Source organism: Benincasa hispida, chromosome 1 (genome assembly GCF_027475165.1).
Source record: "Benincasa hispida cultivar pf3 chromosome 1, pf3_genome.v1.1, whole genome shotgun sequence".
Classification (NCBI taxonomy): domain Eukaryota; kingdom Viridiplantae; phylum Streptophyta; class Magnoliopsida; order Cucurbitales; family Cucurbitaceae; genus Benincasa; species Benincasa hispida.
The window spans coordinates 85,124,100-85,133,669 of NC_143478.1; positions in this window are offsets into that span (position 1 = coordinate 85,124,100).

The following is a 9,570-nucleotide window of genomic DNA, read 5'->3' on the forward strand; positions in this document are numbered from 1 at the left end:
TGAACGACAATTATTGCAATATCCTTACATTTTAAGTTTTTTTGTTTTTTTTTTTGAAATAATTACTGTTGAGGCATCTTTACCTTACGTGCCCATATCAATCAATTGAGATAGATATTAGTATTTTTTTTTTATATTTGTAATACATAGTAGAATAAGGAAAAAAAATCTAAAAATATATTAAAATTTTAAAATATTTGTAAATATAGATGAGTTGACTAGTTATTTTTTGTTTTTTTTTTCAATATCCAATTTCACCATCTTTTGTCTTATCTTGTTGTACACTTTTTTTAGTCTTTTTATTTTCTTTATTTTCTTCGATTTTTACTTCTTTCCTCAATTTTTTCTTTTTTTCATTTTATTTTCTTTCTCAGTTTTTGCTTCTTTTTTCTCTTTTTTCTCTTTTTTATTCTTTTCTTTATCCGATTTTTGTTTATTTTGTTTATTTTTTTTCATTTCTTTCATTTTCTTTTTTTAATTTTCTTTTTTTTTTCCTTCGATTTTTGTTTATTCTTTTTTTTTTTAATTTTCTTTCTTCAGTTCTTGCGTATTCCTTTTTTTTTTTTATTTTCTTTCCTTTATCTAATTTTTGCTTCTTCCCTTATTTTTTTATTATTTTATTTTATTTTCTTTCTCCAATTTTTTGCTTCTTCCCTTTCTTTTTTTTTTTTTAGTTTTTCTTTCATTTGTACGATTTTTACTTCTTTTTTCTATTTAATTTTTTTTCTTCAGTTTTTGCTTCTTCTCTTTCTCCTATTTTTAAAATTTTTCTTTCCTTTATTTGAATGATTTATTCTTCCCCTCTTTTTCACAAAAATTATGAGGTTGAGGTCCATACGCAAGACTTAAAAATACTCAGTTTATAAGTGACTTAACACCAATAAGTCAATCATCACGTTTGATTATTATAACAAATAATAAATATAAACATCAAATGGAAGTCTATCAGTGATAGCCACTAATATTTTCTATCATTGATAGCTTAATCTTTGATTATATTTTTGTAGTTAATAGCCACTTATAGAAATCTATCATTGATAGCCAACTTAGTGAATTTAATTAATAAAGTTGAATCTCGAACTAAAATGTAAGTGGAATGGCTAGAAGTTATCACTAATAGCATGTTTATGAGTGATAGAAGCTATCATCGAAAAGAAAAGGGACTTATAAATATTTGGGAAGGACAAGAAAGGGGCAAAAAGGTGTTCAGTGGCTATGATTGATAGAAGCTACTACTGATAGCATGTTACCAATGATAGAAGCTACTACTGATAGCATGTTACCAATGATAGAAGCTACTACTGATAGCATGTTATCGATGATAAAAGCTATCCGATAGCACGTTATCGATGATATCAGCTACCATTGATAGCACGTTATCGGTGATAGAGAACTATCACTGATAGCATGATATCAGTGAGATCATTGATAACATCTTATTAGTGATGTTATCAGTAAAGAAGCTATCACTGAGAGTCACAATATGAGTGATGTTAGTGATATCGGTGATAAAACTTAGGTGATATCTATATATCGAGTTTCTTTCAAAGGTGATAACCAGTTATAGAAGTCTATCATTAATAGCCTTAAGTGTTAATATTTCAAGGTTGATTCTAATTGATGAAAGTCTATCAGTGATAACGACTGATAGCTGCTATCAGTGATAGCCATGATAAAGGATTATTAGTGATAACTACTATGGTAATCAAAGTTGTTGGTCTTCTTTCGAAGTTGCTCACTATTTATAAATCTATTATTGATAATAGTCACTGATAGCCTTAAGTAGTAATATTTCAACGTTGATTCCAATTGATGAAAGTGAATCAATGATAGCTACTAATAATTGATAGCAAATTAAAAGCTAATATTTCAAGTTCGTATTAATTTTTCTCAAATTGAAAGCTATTGCTGATAGTAACTATCATCGATAGCAATTGATAGAGGCTATCAGCGATAGCAGCTGATAGCAATTATCGGTGGTTATCACTGATAGTTGCTATCAGTGATAGCTTTTAATTTGAAAAAACTGGGAAGAAGCGAACAAAATGGTAGTTAAACATGAGTTTTTTAGTCTATTATCATTTTTTGATCTATATATATACAATTATTTTATCCTTATACTACATATTCTATTATTTTGGGCTTGAATTCTATTTATACAATTAGCCTTTTTTTTTTTTCTTTTGTATATTTTAGTAAAAGACTTGGGCTTGGTAAAGGAAAAATTGATAATAAAAAAGAAACACGAACGAAAGATGGGTGGTTCTGAGATCGTTAAAAATTACTTCTCTTTGGCTGAAACAAAAGCTCCTATATATTATATTCTACGGGAATCGCTTTTGCTTTCTTTTCCTCTGGCTATTAAGATGTTTCAGTTTTTTTAACTTTTAAAAAAACGTGAGGATCAATTTTATAATTTAATATAAAAAATATAGTAATGATTTATTTTATTAAAATTAAATACATTTCGAATTGAATTAGTGTCCCCCCAATTATATATATTCGATGTAGTTTGAGTTGGATTAAATATTAATTTGAATTAGATTAGACTTGTATGCTATATTCAAAAGAACTATTTTTTTTTTTTTAAGTACAATAAGAATTGGAAGAATTTTTTTTTAAAGTATAGGGATTGAGAGATTGTAATCATGGACCTCATGGTCGCTTATACATTTCAAATACCACTTGATCTATGCTCACTTTGGTATATTCAAAATAATTAATATTACAATAGCTACCTCCTTCTCTCGACGACATGGGTTAATTTTCAAATTTCTATTCTCCAACAAAAATCTATGAAAAATTAAGGCCCGTTTAGTAGTTATTGTGTTTTTTATTTTTGTTTTTGAAAATTAAGCCTATATCATCCACATCTTTTATCATAATTTGCAATTATCCAATTTGAATAATTTATCTTTTAAAAGTTTCTTAAAAGATAGTTGTTAAATTTATCCAATTTTCTTGAGATTATTTACTAAGATTTTGTTTTTTAAAAATTAAAAAATAAAAACACATATACTTCAACAAGCTTTACTAAACACACTTTAAATTATTAATTTTTATTCCTAACACACTATATGAAAACTGTGATCAACTCAACTTACTTTTTATGAGTTGGTTTTATTTTGCATACTTATCTTAATTATGTTAATGGTTTAAATACTAGTTTCATCTTTGTAATTTTGAATTTGGTTCATTTTAGTCCACGTACTTTTAAAATGTTCATTTTAGTTAATGCACTTTCAATTTTGATTCGTCGAAGTACTTGAACTTTAAAAAATTGTCCATTTTGATCCTTGAAAATGAAGTAAAAATAAAAATGAAGAGATCAAAATATTTACTTTTTTTTTTTAAAGTACAAGGACCAAAATGAATATTTTGAAAGTATAGGAATTAAAAATGAACCAAAGTTGAAAGTATATGGACCAAAATGAATATTTAAAAAGTATAGAGACCAAAATGAATCAAAATCAAAAGTACAAGAACCAAAGTAGCTAGTATTTAAACTTAGGTTAATTGATTCATAAAAACTCAAATAAGTCCATTTGTTATATATTATGTAGGAAGAGAAGGGGTGTCAGGAGAAGAAGTACCAAGGACTGGAATCTTCAATGCAATGCTGAAGAGTAGTCTACCAAAGGAGTTTCAATTTTACAAAGCAGAGGAAGAGACACAAGAATCAGCTTATAATGACTTCAAGACTTGTTTTCCAAGAGGATTTCCATGGGAAGTTATTTAAGTTTATTCACCTCCTCCTTTCATTGCTTTCAAATTTAGGCATTGGGGTTTCTTTGAAGGTCCTTCCTTACAGAGGCCATTCCCCAACTGGTGAATTGGTTCAATTCTATGGCATGGCAACTCTCAAGGTAACAAAAATTTGAGCTGTCCAACCCTTTCCCCCTCATATATAATAATAATAATAGTCGCATCATATATATGGATTTGTTGTATTCCTATTAATCTCATCATTTAATAATGACTTGGTTTTCCAAAAGGCTGTAATCCCAGATGACTAGATCTTCACGTTAATAATCACAAAACACTCATATATAACGGTTGATAACAATTCAAGAGTCAGGGGAAATAGAATATAGATGTTTGAAAATCCTTCTGTCATTTACCAAAAGCCTGCACGATCGTGTAGACGATGCACTAATAACTAAACGATAGGCCAATTACGTAAACGATAGGAGGAAGACGATAATTGACTGAAGCTAAACGATCATATAGACGATAGCTGAGGAGCTCAACGATCGTATAGAAGATTGAGCGTGAAGCTAAACGATCGTGTACATGATGCGATAGGAACTACATGATCGTGTAAACGATACCTTAGCAAAATCTAAACGATCGTAGAGGTAAGAAGAAAAGATACAGGAGTTTAAGTGATTTAGCCAAAGGCCTACATCCACTGTGCAAATTGGGAGGTTCTCTTTTATTGCTCTTCAAAGTAGAACAGAACGAATGCCTTGCTATTTCAATTTTTGTTCACTCTCTTAATCTCTCGTTTTATTTCATTTATATATGTGCAGGAGATTCGGTCAACGATGGTGAGCTCTGGTGGTTACAACACTTAACAGAAAGAGGTCGACAACCATTCAACTGCCTGCTGCGATGTTTTACTTTTTGATTTCGAGTCTTTCTAAACAATCTCCACCTTTGTAAGCATCTAGAATTCCTTCCCTCTTTGCTTCACTGAGCTGACTTGAGCTAATCTTTTTCAGATAACTCGAACTCAAGAAGGTCCAAGCATCTTCCAAGCTTGTTTAATGGAACAATTTTGGTTAGCATATCAACTGCATTATCCGAGGTATGAATCTTCACTACCTCGACCTTCCCCTTTCTCAATCTCTTTTCTGATGAAATGATATTTGATATCGATATGTTTGGTTCTACTATGAAACTGCCGATTCTTAGATAGGTATATTGTGATCTAGTTATCACAATAGATTATGACTTTAGTTTGTGTTATGCCGAAAGTGTTTAGTAAACCTTTCAGCCACAAACCTTCCTTCACAGCCCCAGACAATGCGATGAACTCAGCTTCTATTATGGAAAGGGCCACATCAGGCTGCAATGTAGCTTTCCAACTGATCAAATTGTTCCCTTATAGGAAAACATAGTCTGATAGGGAACGTCTTCTGTCCAAGTCTCCTGAATAGTCTGCATCTACATAACCATAAACTGCATCATTGGATGGCTCATTCTATCTATATAAGACTTTTGCCTCCTTGGATGAATATGGATACCTTAGTATCCACTTGACTACTTTCCAATGTCTTCTACCAGAATTTTCCATGTACCTACTGACCATACTTGTTGCATAGGACAGGTTTGATCGTGTAGAAGTCATAAGACACATAAGAGATCCCATTGCTTGGGAATAAGGGACAACCTTCATATAGTTCAAATGCTCTTCATCTGTGCTCTTTGGACTATTTGCAGCTGAAAGCTTGAAGTGAGGAGCAAGAAGAGTACCTACTGGCTTATCATTCTCCATCTTGAATCTCTGCAATATCTTTGAACAATATTCAGATTGGCTAACAAGCAATCTACCCTGTTTTCTGTCTCTTTCTATTTCAATGCTTAGGATCCTCCTTGACTCCCCTAGGTCTTTCATGTAAAATTCTCTCTTAAGAAGCATTTTCACTTGCTTTAATTCCTCTTTGGATCTCCCAGCCAGCAGCATGTCATCTACATAGAGAAGTAGATGGACCGATTCCTTGAAACTACTAGTATTTGTGTAAACACACCAATCAAATTGCTTCTTTTGAACCCCATCTTGGAGATCACCTCATCAAACCTTTCATACTAGCATCTCGGTGACTGTTTTAGACCATAAATGGACTTATTCAACAATCACAGAAGGTATTCTTCTCCATTTTTAACATAGCCTTGAGGTTGTCTCATATAAATTGTCTCATTCAACAGCCCATGTAAGAAAGTTGTCTTTACATCTAGCTGGTCAAACTCCAAATCTTTTTGCATAACTAGAGAAAGGAGAAGCTAGATGGAAGTATGCTTCACAACTGGCGAGAACACCTCATTGTAATCAATGCCTTCCTTTTGAGTGAACCCCTTTGCAACAAGCCTAGCCTTGAATCTAGACTTTTGCACACTTAGAATTTCTTCTTTAAACTTGTAAATCCATTTGCATGAGATAGGTTTGTACCCTTTAGGCAAAGGTACTAATCTCTAAGTGTCATTTTGATTGAGGGACTTCATTTCATCATTCATAGCCTCAATCTATTGCCTAGCATCTGGGCTAATTGTTGCTTCTTCAAAGCTGGAAGTTTCATTATTACTCAAAGAAATGGAAGCACTCAATGCCACACTAGCAAAATCAGGCTCTTGATACCTTGCTGGGATAAGTGACATTTTGTGAAATCAATACTTTGCTAAGTGAATTACTCATTAATTCACTAAAAGTTGGATTTTTCCACTAAAAATTGTTCTTGGATATTTCCACTAAATGAAGTCAACATTAATATTATATAATTCATTAAATAATTTAATTAATTTAATTTAATATTCAATTATCAAATCCAAAACTAATCCCGATGAATCCTTATTCATAGTTTTGATATTTAAATCTTATTTAAATATCTCAAACTCTCTCTTTATCATTCAATTCCCAATTGAATGGTACGCCGAGTAAATATATCACATATATTTAATGCTTATTCCTTGATTCGAATATGAACACTTCAAACTCACTCGTCACACTATTTCAAGGTTTAGTCCAATATGAGTTAGAAAGAGGACTTAATGGACCTACAGATTAGGAGCTCCAACGATCCGAGATTAATTGGTGATAGCTCTAAAAAGAGCTATAATTCCTAGCTTAACTCAGGCTTGTTGGTAGATTTTATATGTTAATTATCTTATTTTGTAGGTACCAAGCAATCATGAGGTAGAACCAAGCATTTGGAGCTGAACGGGTTAATTTGAAGCAAATTGGGGTGGATTTGAGCATCTAGGCTTCAAAGGAGTAAAAATGATCAAAATGTCCCTGGACAGCGTCGCGATGCTCATGCCATGCATAAGCCCAATGCTCGCCTGACGCTTAAAGACAGAACACTAGAATGTAGGGCAGCGTTGCAATGCTCCAAATACCTTGACGCTAATTTGGTCTGTTGATGACATGCAGAAATGCATGTCATCTTAGGCCTTTTACTTAGAATTATGAAGGTTGTTAGGTAGAAATTGTGTCGATCATGATAGGAATTCACGAGAATATGAGTTTGCGTCGATCAACATGTCGAATCTCGGCTAACTCATTACTTTGCATTAATTATGCATTCAATGTTCTATTTTTGTAGCTAATACAAGAAATGAACGCAAACACGGAAACCAGACCACCGCATAAACGACCGCATGCGGAGAAACACTCCATCGCAAAGGCAAACACATCGATCAACGCATGGATGTTGTGGTAATCACCCATATGCGTCATCGCATGGGAATTGCACTCATCAGGCGATTGCGGTCATCATGTAGAGTTGTGGTATTAAGAGAATGCGGCCATTGAATGATTGCGGCTACGCGACAATGCAAACTAATGGGATCAACGCAAGGTAGATGGAATGAACACATCAACGAATCTACCTCGAGAAAATATAAAAGATGATGTTGACATTTCACCTACCACGCTGTTGGTGGCAGAGGTTCAGAATAGTACTAACGCGCCGAACGTTAGACTTAGAGCAGTCAAATTAATGCTGTCGGCGATCCAAGCTCTATAAATAGAAGCTGACGAGCTGAAATTCAAGCCATTTGGAGATTATCCCTCAACCGGGGATTTTCCCCGCGATCCAGACAAAATGCGTGGGAAGACGCTTGAGAGTTCTTCACCTCCTTCATCCATTCCGAGTGACGACCAGAGCCTTCGATCGGAGCTAGATCTCGAGAGAGTCAGCTCCTCCGCCCATCTATGGCACCATCGAGAGCCTTGACACACATCCACTGGAAGCAAAGTTTTGCTTCCAGCCGGTCATTTCTTTTCCTTTCTTTTTCTATATTCTATTGTATGACATTTTGAATTAAGGAATTAATACAATCTATTTCAATGCATTTCTCTATTCCTTCGACTCCATCTTCATCTCCTTTGGTTAGCATCTTTACTTTCATTGCAACATTTAATGGGAGTGCTTGGGTATTGCATACTTAGTCATGTGGATTAGGACTATGAAGCATGTAGCAACCCACCGAGAGGTGTGCGTTGCGCGATTATGTGAGTAACCTTATTTGCTTAGTGTGAAGCTGCTATGCCTGTCTATAGGCTAACGCATTGCTTGTCTATGAGTAAAGTCAGCAACAATCAACTACTCGGGAGGGTAAGTGGTTGGATGCATTAAGCAATGTATGCGTTATTCACCAGAGATAATAACAACGTTGCGTCAACCAAGTTCATGCGATTGTCTTGTACTATGTATGCTTCATTCGTCCATTAGGGATACCCGAGAGGGTAGTCTAAGGGCAGGTCATAGGCTCGAGAAGGTCAGGTCAGAATCTAGGCTCGGGAGAGTCAGATTAGAACACATAATACAAGAGATAGGAGCTTAGAAATAAGCACTATTTGCTATTAACCCATCACATGCATCCTCGAGATAGGATACGATTGAGTGTGATCACCTTGCTTTTATGCATTTTGCATCATTGCATAGGACAAGAGTAGAGACTTAGAAATGAGCTCTATGGACATTTTGTATTCAACACATGCGTCCAAGACTTAGGAGCATCGCATTTCCATTGGAAAATGATTTGTAGTGCATGAGTGTAGCATGATCGCATTGGCTTGCGTTGACTAGGGTTGCCCTTGCAGTCACTCTTAATGGTTGCAATGAAAACATCTCCGCATTTTATTTATTTTCCCATACATTTATTTCATGTCAAGGTTTGTGCATCTTTACCTTTCATGCATATTCTCATTGCATTGTCTGTTAGATAGGAGTAAGAGTAGAATTAACTTAGCAACATCCCTTCCATTCTTTTATTTAAACTGCCGCATGCACATAACCGCAAAAATATAGTTACAAGTTCTTGTGTTCGACCTTGGATTACCCGAGAAACTTGCGTTGGAACTATAATTGGTTCTAGCGCAAGAAAACTTGTGGCAGGACGTATGGTCATCGCATACATTCATTAATGCAATATCAGTCCAACGCATGACCATCGACGCATGACTATCAATGCATATCTTAGGAACATGCATCGCATAACGCATCCACGGGATTTTGGTTGTCGAGTAAAATTGACTTCCAATTTCCCGCCATCAAGTTTTTGGCGCCATTGCTAGGGACTTCGGCAAAATAGTTTGTTAACGGTAATTTTTTTTGATTTCTTTGCAGAACTTTCAATCTCTGGCGAATTACGACCCGGAGATTGAGAGGAAATTTAGAAGAAGACTGAGAAGCCGCCAATAACAACCACAACCCGATAAAGAAAAGATGGCGGAGCAGCCTGAAGATGGAGCACCAAATGATAACAATGTCATGGGGAATCCGATTCTGTTGGCAAATGATTGTAATATCGCCAAAACTTTATGATTTCTCTCTGAGAATCATGAGG